Source organism: Ostrea edulis, chromosome 5, assembly GCF_947568905.1.
Source record: "Ostrea edulis chromosome 5, xbOstEdul1.1, whole genome shotgun sequence".
In the NCBI taxonomy this organism is placed as follows: domain Eukaryota; kingdom Metazoa; phylum Mollusca; class Bivalvia; order Ostreida; family Ostreidae; genus Ostrea; species Ostrea edulis.
This window is the reverse complement of record NC_079168.1, coordinates 13,557,692-13,575,467: the sequence shown is the minus strand read 5'-3', so window position 1 is coordinate 13,575,467 and position 17,776 is coordinate 13,557,692. Positions and strand designations below refer to the sequence as shown.

At 35.5% G+C, this 17,776-nt stretch overlaps 1 long non-coding RNA gene across 4 annotated transcripts in view; it reads left to right on the top strand.

Moving 5' to 3' along the window:
• LOC125650230 (uncharacterized) overlaps nt 1-17,776 on the top strand; it is a 61,835-nt gene that overhangs the window by 24,869 nt on the left and 19,190 nt on the right. For 2 of the 4 annotated variants that reach the window (XR_008803418.1, XR_008803419.1), the window contains exon 2: nt 9,172-13,720. This is a non-coding gene — a long non-coding RNA (uncharacterized LOC125650230). The remainder of the gene's footprint in view (nt 1-9,171; nt 13,721-17,776) is intronic. The other 2 variants (XR_007360931.2, XR_008803420.1) reach the window with 2 other exon arrangements.

Below are 17,776 nucleotides of genomic sequence, written 5' to 3'. Positions count from 1 at the left end.
TTACATTGATAAATGAACACTTTGTAGTGGACTATTTAGTGTTATGTGGTTGTATACTTACATTGATAAATGAACACTTTGTAGTGGACTATTTAGTGTTATGTGGTTGTAAATGAACACTTTGTAGTGGACTATTTAGTGTTATGTGGTTGTATACTTACATTGATAAATGAACACTTTGTAGTGGACTATTTAGTGTTATGTGGTTGTAAATGAACACTTTGTAGTGGACTATTTAGTGTTATGAGGTTGTATCCTTACATTGACAAATGAACACTTTGTAGTGGACTATTTAGTGTTATGTGGTTGTATCCTTACATTGATAAATGAACGCTTTGTAGTGGACTATTTAGTGTTATGTGGTTGTAAATGAACACTTTGTAGTGGACTATTTAGTGTTATGTGGTTGTATACTTACATTGATAAATGAACACTTTGTAGTGGACTATTTAGTGTTATGTGGTTGTATACTTACATTGATAAATGAACGCTTTGTAGTGGACTATTTAGTGTTATGTGGTTGTATCCTTACATTGATAAATGAACACTTTGTAGTGGACTATTTAGTGTTATGTGGTTGTATCCTTACATTGATAAATGAACGCTTTGTAGTGGACTATTTAGTGTTATGTGGTTGTATACTTACATTGATAAATGAACACTTTGTAGTGGACTATTTAGTGTTATGTGGTTGTATCCTTACATTGATAAATGAACACTTTGTAGTGGACTATTTAGTGTTATGTGGTTGTATCCTTACTCACCATTCTTCTTATCTATGAAACTTTTACAGCAGTAAATTCACTTTTAAAATCGATGATTTCTATTGCATTTAGCTCAATTTTACCGATCAAAGTATTCCATTTCATTCTCTTCCTTTTATTGCACAGAAAGTTAAAAATGATTATTGATAACTTTTGAAAAAATCTTTATCAGGATTAAATAAACCAAAAACATTATAGATAAACTTTGATATTACTAATATATGGATTACTGTATATTTACCCAATATTCTCAAGTTTCTTTTTCTCTATACATTAAAATTTTTCAAAGTTTGTTTAACCATTTTTTTTTTTTCTTCATAGCAGATACATGTATCTTTCTGGCTTAAATACACCCAAAGAGATTTTACACTTTCAGTGGCAATTTTTACGTTGTTTAAATTATCGTTATTACCATACGGTAGCTATCGATGAAAGAACCAGTTAAGATGTATTAACGTTCAATTTCGGACAGAACTTTACGTAACTGATGAATGATATCTAAGGTCTTCTTCATTGAAATCTTTTAATGTATTTGTACAATCGACAGCGTGCTGAACCATTTATACTTTTTGAAATATTTTCTTTGACTGATTGTCCACGCCTATCAATGTTATATCTAATTTTAAATAACCAGTACTTCTAATACAAAATATGAAGGTAAGTGCACAAACCGGGTATACTTCTTTGCAGAGAACATGATTCTCACAATCAGCAGGATTTTTTATTTTGAAAATAGGACTGTTATGAAGAGTTTTCATCATGCATATGCAATTTTTTTTTTCAAAGTTAAATTTGCTTTAACACGAAATCGGTATGAAACACGTCAAACAGCGTTCGACCTAATGACAGGTTGTATTTTCATGTTAAATCATTATGATAACCGTAAAATTTACGAAATGCTGACTTGAAATGAGACTGTGGAATGTGGAAACTCCTGTAACATTAACTTATTTGTCAGTAGGATGTCTTGATTTAAACATTGATCATATGTAGAGCATGTTCTTACTATCAAATCAGTTGAGAAAATAAACACCATATTCACGTGATAACTGAATTACGAGAAGTTGACGGTGGAAATCCCGTTCCTCATAATATTGAGTTGTTTGTATGCCGTTAACGTCTATTTTCAACAAAATATCCAAATATGAAGTAGATATGGAGGACTCTGTTGTGTCTTTTAATATCAATTTCCACAACTTAAAGTAGACATGACAAGGAAATAGTTTTTATATCATCCCAAAACACTTTATACATTTCTACTGGAAGATTATCATATGCAGATTTATTTTTTACGCCCCCGAGATCGAAGATGGGGGCATATTGTTTTTGTCCTGTCTGTCATTCTGTCTGAAACTTTAACCTTGCTAATAACTTTTGAACGGTAAGTGCTAGAGCTTTGATATTTCACATGAGTATTCCTTGTGACAAGACCTCTGGTTGCGTCAGTTATATTGGCCTTTGTACAATAATGTAGCTGTTGCAGCATTGCGTATGTTTCCAGTTGCGCTGAAATGTCCGGATCGGATTCGTTAGTAAGCTGATACGCATGTTCAATTGATCTGTGTGTTTTGCCGAAGAATCCTACATCGAAAGGAGAGACATTAGATAGGGGATGTTCCATTTCTTGGAATGCTATGATTTTATCGGTTGGCTTCTTAAATTATTCACATTCCTTTGCACCCGGCTTTGTCTTAGATTTATGCATAAATGTCCATCAATTTCTAACATCCAATCTGAAGCTTAAATTTGAATGCGGTGCTTATTTTCTTACATGTACTGTCACATAAGTTTTAAGGGAGTAACATAGGAAAAGGCGAAGATAACGAACAGTGATCAATCTCATAACTCCTATAAAGGTGAAGATAACGAACAGTGATCAATCTCATAACTCCTATAAAGGTGAAGATAACGAACAGTGATCAATCTCATAACTCCTATAAAGAAATACAAATTAAAGAGTTGGGCAAACACGGACCCCTTGACATACCAGGTGGGATCAGGTGCCTGAAAAGGTGTAAGCATCCCCCTGTCGACCGGTCACACCCTATGTATTGTTCAGGTAAACGGAGTAATTCGTAGTCAAAAACAGTGTGCCAAGAACAGCTATTAAACGCGTCAAACAGCATATGACCCTATGTTAGGGAGTAACAGTATAAGTTCATACTAAGTACAATGAATGCTTGTTGTCAGATGACTTGTCGTGACCTTGAAAGAGAATATTACGACAAACGTCAAGGGCACTGGTAAAACGAAACTGAAATTCTTGTCTAGCTTATGAATTTGTAATGTAGAGGCATACGGGACTTATACTTGTTATGTTATTCTAGATCCCTAGGCCTCGCAAAGTCAGAATATAAACTTTTTCCCATCACCTTTCTCAATACATGCAAATTTTAATTGGGTGATCATGCAATTTAAATATCATGCTTTTACTACACTAAACTCCAGATTTTGATAAAAAGAAAATTACTTATATTTAACTGGTGATTACAGTAATAATGCGCGACAATGACCTTTGCTTCTCTTACGTAAATTTTTTGTTTAGTTTAATAACCTTGCTTTCTCGCCTTAAGCTAACAGGCGATTTCAACTGTCTGTTCAGCGTCTCCGTGAATAAATGAGTTTGGTGCGTGAACGACAACATTAAAAAAACAAATACCTTCTTCGGTATAGGTCTTACTAAATTCACAGGATGACACCCAAATGCATGGGTCTTTGCATTGGTTAATTATCAAGTGATTCTTTAAGTAGCTACGGACAAAGAATTACACCTGCCAGGGCCTTTTCTGACACTGACGAATAATTTTTCTGTATCAAAATGAAATTACGATTGAAATTAGGTGTAACAAAGTGATGTGTCCTTCCAGCTCGCTGATTCCCCCCACTATTTGTATACAATCATTATTTTTTTGCTAACCGCAACACAGAAAGCATGCAAAGCAAAGTGGTAACAAAAATGATTTAACCATCAATTATTTTAAAGCATTAAATGAGTCACATGATTATTGATTTATTTAAGATGTAGAAAGGGGTTTCTTTTAAGTCGTTAACTAGAGCACATGTTCGTTTTGAAATAGAATTGTTCGAATTTTCCATTCCCCGTGATGGATTAGAGAAGAATCATAATGCATTGTTTTGATTAATTTACTGGGTGGGAGTAAACACAAAACTTACAATATGGCAGGTTGTGTGAGTCTATATGTGTGCATCACAAGCAAGGAAGCAAAGTTGATTGACAACATGTACTTGTAAAATCTTTATAAAGCAACATTCGTTGGCAATCATAGTAAACATAAAGTTAAGAATTCTGACAGAAATTTCTGAAGATGACGGCCTAGAGCTGTTACTAGTCCATCTAAAACAAAAACAAAAAAAAGAAAACTCAAATTATTTCTTTCATTCTATATTACACAGAACTCAGAATTTTAACAGTTTAACAGCCTCCATCACAGGATAGCATTGTGGATATATAGAGAATTGTCAAAAATAGATTGACCGGAAAAGTTTTCATATAACAGACACGCATGTCGAGATTTGAGACCAAATATATCAATAATTAAACTAACAGATCTTACACTTCAACATAGGAACTTGATTTGGAAACATGAAAGCCCTTCTCTTGTAGAAATTCTATATAATGTAATGTCAGATACATGTCACCATTTACTGGACGCTGCACATAGACTTGTGTGGTCACTTGTACAACCATTCTCAGAGTACATTGTCATATTTGGAATAGAGCATGGTTTAATGACTCTCTAATCGAAATAACCGTAGTTTTGAAAGGTAACAATAGGAAGACGTTTTTCTGCCAATTTCAGGAATATATACTTTAAGTGCGTGCCTTCTTGGAGGTTTTGCATACTTAAGCAGTCATCCCGCAAATTTATAATCTTTGAATGGCTCCAGATTTATATCCCTGTGATATGCCCTGTGTCCTGATGGGTTTTTTAACGATAAATTATGGTTTTTATTGAATATTTTTCCTGAAAGTGCTCTGCGTGTTCCCTCCCTTTAACCACAAATCAGAAAGTGGTGAAGCCGCATTCCGGTTAACCAAAACGACCTATGCAACCATACTGGCCTTGAACATATGCACATTTTTATCTTAGTGTCAAGATATCTCGAATTGTACAGCAGAACAAACCAATTTTTCTTACATCTGGGGTTGTTTCACGTTGCCGACTTGTCAAGCCTTTTGAGTTTTACGACTTTTTTCATTAAATTTATATCACTAAAATGTTTATACCGATACGCGCCTTCATTGTAATCCACGAAGCGAGAGAGATCAGGGTTACACTGAAAATTGCTACCTGTTCATGGTGTATGTCATTCTGGCATTATGATTATGTTATTCAAGTCGCACTTATTTAACCACCAGGTCATATTTTATGCAATCGAACAAAACAACGCTCAGTCAAACGGAGCGGGGACGTCGGAGGGGTGCAACTGCATGTCATAATTAACTTCTAAAAGACATTGCGGTATCGTAGGAGTTTTAGGCAAGGTAAAGATGGAATTGCACAAAGAATCGAGTTGATAGTGCTTACACAATATGTTGTCTGTCCTTGTATAAAAAATTATAGTTTGTCTCCACTCTCTTTCAAGACTACAGCCCCAGAGAAGTTTATTAAATCTTTTCATTCCGAATTCTAAACATTTTTAAATGTGTGTAATGTGATATGTCTGGAATCCAGAACTGCGCCGAGGGAAGACAGATTTAAAGATGCGTTTCTTTCTTTTTATATGAATGTTGTCATGTTTTCTCATCATCGCCTTCAAAACATCTCCAACTTTCATTTGATTATTAGAAAAATTACATCATGGTGGTGCGACCAAAAGCACTTTTTCATCATATACTAGTATATCAGATATAAGGCTCACGGCGGGTGTGGCGGGTCGACAGCGGATGCTTACTCCTCCTAGGAACTTGATCCAGTCTCTAGTGTGCCCTGGGCTCCTCCTAGGAACTTGATCCCGTCTCTAGTGTGTCTTGGGCTCCTCCTAGGAACTTGACCCCGTCTCTAGTGTGCCCTGGGCTCCTCCTAGGAACTTGACCCCGTCTCTAGTGTGCCCTGGGCTCCTTGTTTTCCTTATTCTTTATTTTCTATTCTTTACAGGATATTTTAGATTGAACATCACTTTTTCATAATAGAAATTTCGGTGTGGATGAACATGGTAAAAGCTTACTTGTCAAAGCAACATGTTCTGAACACCGTTTCTCTCTCTCTCTCTCTCTCTCTCTCTCTCTCTCTCTCTCTCTCTCTCTCTCTCTCTCGTATTTTTCCATCCCACCATGTTCACAAAAGAGTAACATTACTAAGTAGATTTCCAGACAACAATGGTATGGATCAGAAAAGGACATATTGAAAGAGTCCTGGTGCATTGACAGATGCATACAAATTATCGTGTTTGAGTTTGGAGAGACAGACATTCTTAGACGACACTATACTGTTTATAAAACTAAAGGCCCTATCATACTACACCATACCGACAAAAAACTAAAGGCTCTATCATACTACACCATACCGACATAAAACTAAAAGCCTTATACTACACCAAACCGACATAAAACTAAAGGCCCTATTTTACTACACCATACTAACAAAAAACTAAAGGCCCTATTTTACTACACCATACCGACAAAAGGCCCTATCATACTACACCATACCGACAAATAACTAAAGGCCCTATCATACTACACCATACCAACATAAAACTAAAGGCCTTATACTACACCATACCGACATAAAAACTAAAGGCCCTATTTTACTACACCATACCGACAAAAAACTAAAGGCCCTATCATACTACACCATACCGACATAAAACTAAAGGCCCTATCATACTACACCATACCGACATAAAAACTAAAGGCCCTATTTTACTACACCAAACCGACAAAAAACTAAAGGTCCTATCATACTACAGCATACCGACATAAAACTAAAGGCCCTATCATACTACACCATACCGACTTAAAACTAAAGGCCCTATTTTACTACACCATACCGACATAAAACTAAAGGCCCTATTATTTTACTACACCATACCGACATAAAAACTAAAAGCCCTATTAGTTTACTACACCATACCGACATAAAAACTAAAGGCCCTATTTTAATACACCATACCGACATAAAAACTAAAGGCCCTATTTTACTACACCATACCGACAAAAAACTAAAGATCCTATCATACTACACCATACCGACATAAAACTAAAGGTTCTATCATACTACACCATACCGACTTAAAACTAAAGGCCCTATTTTACTACACCATACCGACATAAAACTAAAGGCCCTATCATACTACACCATACCGACATAAAACTAAAGGCTCTATCATACTACACCATACCGACTTAAAACTAAAGGCCCTATTTTACTACACCATACCGACATAAAACTAAAGGCCCTATTTTACTACACCATACCGACATAAAACTAAAGGCTCTATCATACTACACCAAACCGACAAAAACTAAAGGCCTTATACTACACCAAACCGACATAAAACTAAAGGCCCTATTTTACTACACCATACTAACAAAAAACTAAAGGCCCTATTTTACTACACCATACCGACATAAAACTAAAGGCCCTATCATACTACACCATACCGACAAAAAACTAAAGGTCCTATCATACTACACCATATAAAACTAAAGGCCCTATTTTACTACACCATACTGAATTTACATGTGCATCCCATTGTTGACGCATAAGTATACCATTGATAACTTCCTCTAGCGTTTATTCAGCGTTTATTGTGATAGTGTATACACTACGTGTCTCTGGTGTGTTTGATGTAAAAAGCAAACATAACGTTTATTTAACTTACGTAGAACGAACGAAATAACTATTGGAGCGCACTTTGATGACTGACATCAGATATGAAAACCGCGGTACTTTTCAACTCCGAGTCATTACAGACGTGAATGTAGTTAGAACATAAATCTTGTGCCAAGTACCCCCAACCTCTCATCACGCTATCTGTAGGTTATGAGCACGTTTGGTGCGTTCTTCACACGTTTAAAACACGCTTAACATGTTCTAAGGTCGTCAGGCAAACACTGAATACGTCCATACACGTTATATGTAAACGTCGATATAAATGTTGCCAGTGGGTTAAGCATAAGTTATGCCTACGCTACACAAATTCTCAATGTGTTGCGGACGTGTGTCAGCACGTGAGGAACCTTCATGTGACGTATGTTAACGTGTGTATTACTTATCTGTTGCGTAAATCCAACTTATGGCTAACTTATAAGCAATACTTAAAAAAATTTATGCAAGATATAGGGCTCATGACAGGTGTGACCGATCAACAGGGGATGCTTACTCCTCCTAGACATCTGATCCCAATCCTGGTTTGCCCAGGGGTCCGTGTTTGCCCTAATCTCAATTTTGTATTTTATAGGGGTTATTAGATTGAACACTATTCGATATTTTCACTTTTTTTTATGCATACACTTCAGCTTATGACAACTTATACCACTGGATTTCAGCGTCCTCCTAACTTGTTAAAATCTTACTCCTAACGTACGTCAGTATGTTGCTTTGTTATGTTAGTATGTTGCTTTGTTATGTTAGTATGTTGCTTTGTTATGTTAATGCTATGCGTCGTAGTTTGACAGTTGCCTAACACTGAAAGGAAAATTGTAATCTGTTGGATTATATGAGCGCTTTAATCTGTTGGATTATATGAGCGCTTTAATCTGTTGGATTATATGAGCGCTTTAATCTGTTGGATTATATGAGCGCTTTAACAACATCTCGGTCCATATCCGCCGATTTATGTGAATGGCATAGTGTTCTTATATCCTTTAAAATGTGGATTGTTATATATAGTCAAGTTTAAATATGTAATTGCTAGAAGTTTAATTTGTTTATAAATACATGCAATAAAGGATCCCTGGTGCAGTTTGTTTGTATATGCATGTAGTTCGGAAAAAAACTTTTGTAACAGCGTGTAACGATCATTATTACAATAACAGTTACGTGTTGATGACGTCACTAAATGTAATAATTTCATTGATGACCATTGTTACATTAGGACTACGAGTTGATACTGGGTTTGGTTATTTGTCACACGCTCACAGTCTCAGTTAAGGAGATTCTAATATGAAACAATATGCTACTTTTTTGCTATTATTAAGTTTTAAATGGTTAGTACCTATAAGTTTTTAAATAAACACAAACCTGCACAGAAATGATTTTTCATTCAATTGATGGATATGATCGTTATCGTGGGTAGAACCACATAATTTTTATCTACACTTTTGAAGTGCAAACTGTAATAGATGCAGAATCCCTAAATTTATATCAGTAAGGCCACACGTTATACACTCGTAGCAATAAATACTATTTACTTTATCAACAAATATCGATTTCAATTTCAGATAGAGTGCAGTTTCTTTCATCAATGGAGGTTGATAACGAGGTTTCCATGACCTACAAAGCTGATGTAAAGACGCATGTAACATCGAGGACACTACACTGTTGTCTGTCGGAGTAAGGAGTACTTTTACATGACTGTGTGTTGTATTCAATTGAACGAACTTGTGTTACATAAATCTATGTAAACTTTATCATAACAATACGAAAATAGCATGCGACTGTACATAGTCGAACCCGACGGGATGTCGGAATAAAAAGGGCAAACTTGCACACACGCTCTGGAAATTGGCATGCGATGAACATTTAAATCAATGGTTAATAAAAATTACGAAGAAGCTCCAGAAATTATTGTTTCTTACTCAGAAGTTTGGTATAAAGACACACCCTGTGAATAGACATGCACATTACACACACATGTAAAAGTTTGGAATAAAGACACACCCTGTGAATAGACACACATGTAGTACTTGTTTCTACATTGAAAGGCCATTTGATTTTAAAGTATGTCAAACGAAACCAATGCACTCTAGCATTTGCAGTACTGTGTTCTAAGTAGATTTCTATAAAGCAACTAGAACGAAGAGAACGTTCCTTGTTCACGGCATGTCGGGAGACGACTACATGTGGTGACATCACACTATTCACCAGGTATGCGGTCCGTGGACCCTACCGTAATTTTCATGATATTTTGACATGAATTCGTTTGGACAAAACCTGTAACACATGTGTGGAATTCAAAAGGTGCACAGTGGACTATGAAAAAGGACGAGCTGGATTTCATCAAACATAGCCAATTAAGACTGTGTTGTGGCAGCCTTTAGCGGTCTTAGGTAAAGGTATTCCACTAACCCATTGCCGATTCTGAAGCATATTCATACAAGTATGGAGGACCACAATACAGTGTCTGTTAGAATGTTAGATTTTATTTTTCACTTCGTGAACATGTCAGACTGACTTGTTCATAAAATGGATTGAATTCGATATGGTATGCATCCAAACTGTAGCATGCAAACAACCAGTAGATGTAACATTTTACTCGAGGTGAGGGTAAGACTGACCAGTCGCTAACGCCGTCAGTGTAGTCGTGGTCATCTTCGTTGTTGTTTTTGCTGTTTTTCGCCACACTCAACAAATTTTCAGTTATCTGGTGACGCCCAGTTTTTTAATGGTGGAAGAGAGAACCCAAATACAATGTAGCTAGGAAGAGACCACCGACCTTCCGAAAGTAAACTGGGAAACCAGTGGCGTAGCTTCCATTGAGGCAACCGAGGCAGCTGCCTCAGTAAAAAAAAGAACACCTTTTACGTTTTTAAAATGTCGATAGCTTCTGGGGGGCTGCGCCCCCCAGACCGCCTGCCTCGGTAATATTCGAACCCAAGCTACGCCTATGGAAACTTTCTCACTTACTGGCGCGAGCGGGATTCGAACCCGCGCCGACCAGAGGTGAGAGGCCGTGCGATTTTGTCATCTTCGTCAGTGAAGGACGAACATCAATATTGTAAGAATAAGTACACATCAGGTGCATGTAGAAACATGTAGATATCAATTCTAAAGCAAATAGATTCTGCTAAATATGAAAAACGTTCGTTTCATTTGATTGTCCACTAGACGAACATGCCAGAAAAAAGTATGCAAAAATATTGTATGAAAATCTTGCTCCGGTATCTTGTTTACTTAATCCATTTAATGTTGTATCTACATGATAGATCAGAAAACTCTTTAAATCGGCTTTGAAACGACCGGTCGCGGTGGCTCAGTGATGGAGCGTCCGATTTTTAACTGGGAGGTTGGGAGTTCGAGCCCCGCGCGTGTCATGGCTGCGTTAAACCCAAGACATAAACATAGCTAGTGATTGATCCTTCGCCAAACGCACGGCATTTAGTGGTGAGAACCAATGGTCTTTCGGATATGACCTTAAAAACGGAGGTAGCGACAAGCGTTGGCACGTTACACAGCCCTCACTGCTACGTCCGTAAGCGTTTTAGCATGAGGTTTAAATGTGGCACTTCACCTACAACTGTTGACGCTCGAAATTGTTCAATTTTTTCATTACCAAAATGCAGCTTTGAATTATTCAGCAAATCTTCTATTCCTGATATCAGAAATTGGAATACGCTTAGTGTTCAGACAAGGAAAGCAACTTCTATTAAAACTTTTTAGAAATACCCGATAAACAATGTTGTAAAACCATCAAAATACTTTTAATATGAGAAAAGATTTTTGAAAATAATTCACACAGGGTGAGACATAATTTTATTTTAAACTCTGATTTATTTCGTTGTAACCTAATAGACAAACCAAATTGTTCATGTGGACTATCATAGAAGATGCGTCTCATCTATTTATTGTGTTTAACAAAACTACAGCAAGACGCTGCTTAATGAACAAATTACTTTCATTCAATGATATAATATATTGATTGATTGTATCTTATTTAACGTCCCTCTCCAGAATTTTTCACTCATATGGAGACATCACCATTGTCGGTAAAGGCCTGCGAAATTTAGGCCTATGTTCGGCGCTTGCGGTCTTTGAGCAGGGAGGGATCTTTATCGTGTCACACCTGCTGTGACACGGGGTCTCGGTTTTTTCCGGTCTCATCCGAAGGACCGCCCTATTTAGTCGCCTCTTACGACAAGCACCTTTCTAACCCAGATCCCCACGGGACCAATGATATGTACATTATACATGTTCATCTAATGCTAGGAAGGAAGGAATCTCTTTCTGATGTAAAACTTATACGGTACCAATTTTGATGCACCAGATGCGCATTTTGACAAATAATGTCTCTTCAGTGATGCTCAATACAAAATTTAGAACTTTACAAGGATATTCAACCTTTTCTAAATAAATGTAGCTGGGGGTTTTTTTTAGAGAGAGAGAGAGAAAGATTAAGAACTGTTTTCTATAATATAATAATGATACTACCTGGACACTCTGTAAACACATATGGGCCTAATAGGCTATACGTGTATTGTCTTTCTTGGTATCCGTTGTAGATTACTAATAATGTATGGCAATTTTGTAAATTATTGTAATGAGAGAGGACTATAGAAGTTTTTAAACTTGTACCTAATCCTTTTCATGTTTTTGTCAATAATATATGTGCAATTCACAGCTGGTGACGTCTCAATATGAGTGAAAAATTCTCGACGGGACGAAAAACAAATAAAAATCTTTTAAACTAAAACTTGCTACAGCTACCCAATGATATGTTTTTGTTATATGTAATACATGTATATGGCTAACAAGCATATCCTTGGATTATAGAATGCTTTGGATTGAACATATCGTGTACGGCGTGTGTACCATGTAAAATTTCGGATTAGTGGTGTCTATTTACAGACTTACCAATACCGGAGTATGTACCAGAACAAACTACGGACTTACCAATACCGGAGTATATACCAGAACAAACTACGGACTTACCAATACCGGAGTATATACCAGAACAAACTACGGACTTACCAATACCGAAGCATATACTAGAACAAACTACGGACTTACCAATACCGGAGTATATACTAGAACGGACTTACCAATACCGGAGTATATACTAGAACAAACTACGGACTTACCAATACCGGAGTATATACTAGAACGGACTTACCAATACCGGAGTATATACTAGAACAAACTACGGACTTACCAATACCGGAGTATATACCAGAACAAACTACGGACTTACCAATACCGGAGTATATACTAGAACGGACTTACCAATACCGGAGTATATACTAGAACAAACTACGGACTTACCAATACCGGAGTATATACCAGAACAAACTACGGACTTACCAATACCGGAGCATATACTAGAATGAACTAGGGACTTACCAATACCGGAGTATGTACCAGAACAAACTACGGACTTACCAATACCGAAGTATATACCAGAACAAACTACGGACTTACCAATACCGGAGTATATACTAGAACGAACTACGAATTACTCAATAGACATGTTAAATGCCTCCAGGTAATTAAATTTGCTTTGCCTTTTTGCTATGTGTGCAGCGGTATTTAAAAGTTGTGTATTGTGTAATAAAGTTTTCCGGGTTGCGTGGGTCACAGTGGGCACAGTCACTACTGGGCGGGTGGAAATTCTGTGCAGGTCCGATACCATGCATCTTATTCTAACCTTCAAAGTGTGATAAGAAAATTATTTCATTACATAACACTCGACAAAACCTTCAATTTATTGCATTGAGTGAGCAAATAAAGAACAGATATGTTATCCCGCCAACTCGATTTGATCTCCGATGCACAAACATGCACTGTTTGCAGTTAAAGTTTATATGAAGCAGGGGGCACCCTAAGGATTGCAGGCAACACAGGTGTTTAGAGTTTCATTAATTAGGCAACCATACTTCTTTGTCAAGAAATTTTCTTCCGTCTGGACCGGCATTATTAGAAATTGTTGGAACACATTAGTTATCTCCTTACATATATCTGTTGAATAATATGTCGACATGCTAGACAGCATAGTTATCATCTTGGTCGGGGATATGGAGCAATTTATCAAAGGGACTATATTTTCGATGCGCAATGGTACGTATAAAGGTTAATTCGTGATGTGTCAGATAAGTTGCTCCACCTTTTGATTCTTTAATGCCCGTATGTCACAGAAGACTAAATGTCAAGGCATTGCGGAACGAGTATTGAGCTGTTCCCCGACGTAATTATATAACACAAAGAGTTTATGTTTACGGGTTGTGTGAGAAAAACTCGTAAAATATACGAAATCAAAAGAAATTAAATATCTAATAGACGAATTCTTTTTTAAATTGGAGAATATTTAAATGTCTGGTATCATATATGGTGATTGCATAACATGTCAGAGAACACCGGTCTGTCTGTTTTGTTTTTTAGTAATGTCATCTTATAAACGAGAAATAAACAATTGTGTCCAACATTTTATTCATTGCAGATAGAAACACATGTGATCTATTCCCGAGTTCGTGCTGTTTTTATGATCAATTTAGAATTATTTTTATGTAAATTACTGTCTGTCTGTTAAAACATTAAAATGAAATAGTTGTATTTTATGACAGGGCAAAGGCTCAGGAAAGTGACATGCGTATTAAAAGTGAAAATGAAATGCTATTAGATTATCTATAAGTTAATTCGCACGTAAAAAGACAGAACAGGCACTTTCACCTCGGCTGAAGAGAACATAGTCAATTAAATTGTACAAATCAACGGTTCGTGAAAACGAAAAACCGTGAAGTTTCTAAAAACCAATAATTTCATAAAAGTGTTGTTTTTAGATTAGAAAGACTTACATTTGCTTATGGTATAGGTTTCTAATTTTTATATGCATGTACATGTATTTATTCTGAATTTCAACCATAAATTAATTTCTTTTATGCTTGATTTAGTAGTAATATTGTATTGCAGTACATGTATATTTAGGATTTTTTTAAGCAGTATATTAAATTTGTGATGTCAAGCGGAGGACATTGGAGTTGTGAAAATTTTCCAACACCTTGGAAATTTGATATACCTCTTTGACACGTCGTGAAGAAAAGTAATGACAGTTTTTGAATATATATACTGTACATGAAATGAAACTACGAATATATGTAATAATCATTTTACAGTGTATGTACTTAATTTAAAGAAAATAATACTTTAATTTCCTTTTACTTTTAGAATGTTGTCAAATTATTATTTTCTGATTTATTGATAATTTCTACATTTTCATTAATTATAGTCGTATCCTTATATATTCTTTTATGTCTCTTCGCTATATAAGTACTGTGTACTTTTCCAGTTTTGATAAAAAAAAAATTAAATCTGAGAATATATAGTGTGGTTTCAGGAACATTTCGTTTGATTGTTTCTTTAAATATACATCTTGGCAACACAAGCTGGATATGTATCTACAGGCGTAAAACAAAAATGGATTGGAACGTAAAACAACATACAAGAAACAAATCTGGGCAATTTATACTGTGCCATGTAGTGACATCTATAAAATATTCTTTATTTATCGTAAATTTCATCAGATGCGATATGACCACATAGCTATATTCCTAATTATCTCGTCTTTATCCATTCTATCCAAAAAGATTTAACATGCCCCGGGCTGTACCTGTGAGATACTAATTATTTAACATTTATCTAACTATAGTAAACTTTGTTTTGCATCACCACTGCAATATGTTAACAAAAATAAAAATCATGACCCGAAATAGGGGTAATTTATGGAGGCAACAATATGAAGTGATATACATGCAGTTTGACTTAATTTTAGTCTATTATGGGACTTCGAAATAATACCTCATTTTGTAACGCTTAAATACAATTTTAGAAAAACTGTCGGACATAATTATTTAATGTCTAAAGACTACAAAAGGTCTTTGAAAGTTTTGTGATGAATCAATCAGCTATCTCTATGCTTTCAAAATGTATCGATCCCAGTTGCCAATTTCACAGTTATCTTATGTAATACATTGTGTATCTCGTCTATTTCACGGTATCAGATTACCTCAAATATCAACAGATAGTAAAATTACAAGTAACCAAATACCAGTGTAATAGTAGACTTCAGTTAAATCTTTTGATTTGTATTGAACTTTATAATTAGTTGTAAATATACACACAGAGAGTATCATCAGAAATCTACCCCTAAATATGTTCCCATGTCTAACCAAACTTTCTAAATCACAATTAGCCTGTCAAAATTCGAACCTCTTTAAAACAACCTTTTGTTCAAGAATTGATTATGAATTATTTATAAACTTCTAATTTTTCTAATTATATTTGTGGTAAGGTGTATATTTCAGAAAAACGATTTTAAAACCAGAACTTTGTTATTTTAGCCATGATTAACGGATTCTCTGAAAATTTGGGATATGGAACGGGAAGGAACACAAATGTGTGTTTTGTCAGAGAAGCTTTTATGATTAGTTTTTTGTATACATATATATATAGAGAGAGAGAGGGGGGGGGCTATTTAAGATCAATGACTAAAATTAATTCATTTCTTAAAGAACGAAACAACAAAGTACGTGTACAGTCATTAATAGCATCAGAATCACACTTTATTACTTATGAATAGGTTGCCTACTATTTCATATGTATTAGGTCTTTGTTTCTTAAGTTTATACATTTGTATACCATTGTAAAGTGGGGATGAGACTCGCATAAATGATTGAGTACGTGAGTGAAATACTAGTACATAGCAAAGTCACGTGTCCTGCTTATGTATATCAAGGAGTCACATTTTCATCAAAATTAAGTCAAGCGAATTTTTCAATGTATTGTAACTAAAGCCATAATTACATTTTGAATTTGCTAAATAATACTTCTATCATAAGAAGAAATCTACGTCAATCACAAAATTCAAATTCAAATTTCCGCTCTCGGAAGTATAACTGTGAGGTCATTTCACCGGAGAGCAAGTCAAGAGGGCCAAATCATACGCCATTATAAATTGTTGTAGTCTTTAAGCTAATTGTAGCGAAGGTCTTGCAATCATTTCAACCCTTGCTCTTTACGCAATGTGCCAGTAATCACTATTCATTCAAAGAACTTACTGAAGTATGCTCATCTCTTGAGGTTGTGTAAAGGCAAAAACCGTTTTAGTCTGTAAGAATAGGCTCATCGGTGCATTCCTATGACAATAAATAGGCTATAAATCAAACACTTTGAATGCTAGTTATCCAAATTTTAACTCCTGATCACGGTATTTCATTGTTCGCGCTGAACTCGTAGAAACCTATAGCCCCGATCAAGCGATAAAACTGGAAGGTTCAGAGAGACCCAAATATACTACAAAATATATCTATTAGTGGAAAACCCTCAAACACATCCATGAAAAGATAGTCTCGATAGACTTTGGCAACCAAATACTCAGAGTTAGTGATTGAGATACGATCGGCTTGGAGGAAAATGGGCGTCTTTTGTGCAAAAAAGATACAAAGAAACCTCTGGTCCCTTCTTTCAATACACAACAAAGAGACGCGATTTCTAGCATATGCAATAAAGATTGCTGTTTTCACATTCTAAAACCTAGTGAAGATTGTTAAATGACACCCGGAAAATCCCATTGACCCTTAAGAAAACAACTTAATTATCTATTATGTAACTAATAGTGTACCGCCAATTTTAGAAATTATCTTTTTACAAAGAGGCACCATATGACGTCATTGTCCTTGAAAAGGAAGCACAATAGAAGATGAAACCCAAATTGGGTGTATGCACGAGTGTTTTTGAAAATTGTGCATTAAAGGATTAAAAATTTAATGTCAGCTGATATGAAGTCGATTTCCTAATTCGATAGATTGCAATTAGTGACTGGATACTTTTTCGTTAATATTGTTAATTGCCGCAGATCGATTTCAGAAGCCAAATTTTGCACCTCTGCGCTACCCGAATGATGGATAGCCATACGGTTTTTCTATAGAAATGACTGTTGTCAATTATTCCAGTATATAGCTACAATTTAATAGATATTCTTTTTGACATATAGAGCATATGTTCTGCAACTCTTATTTAAATTACATGCAATTCCATGTAATTTATTAAAGAATAGGTACAAATAAATATTTGAACACAAACTTTCTGATGTTATGTTTTAAAAAATTAAATGGTTTATAA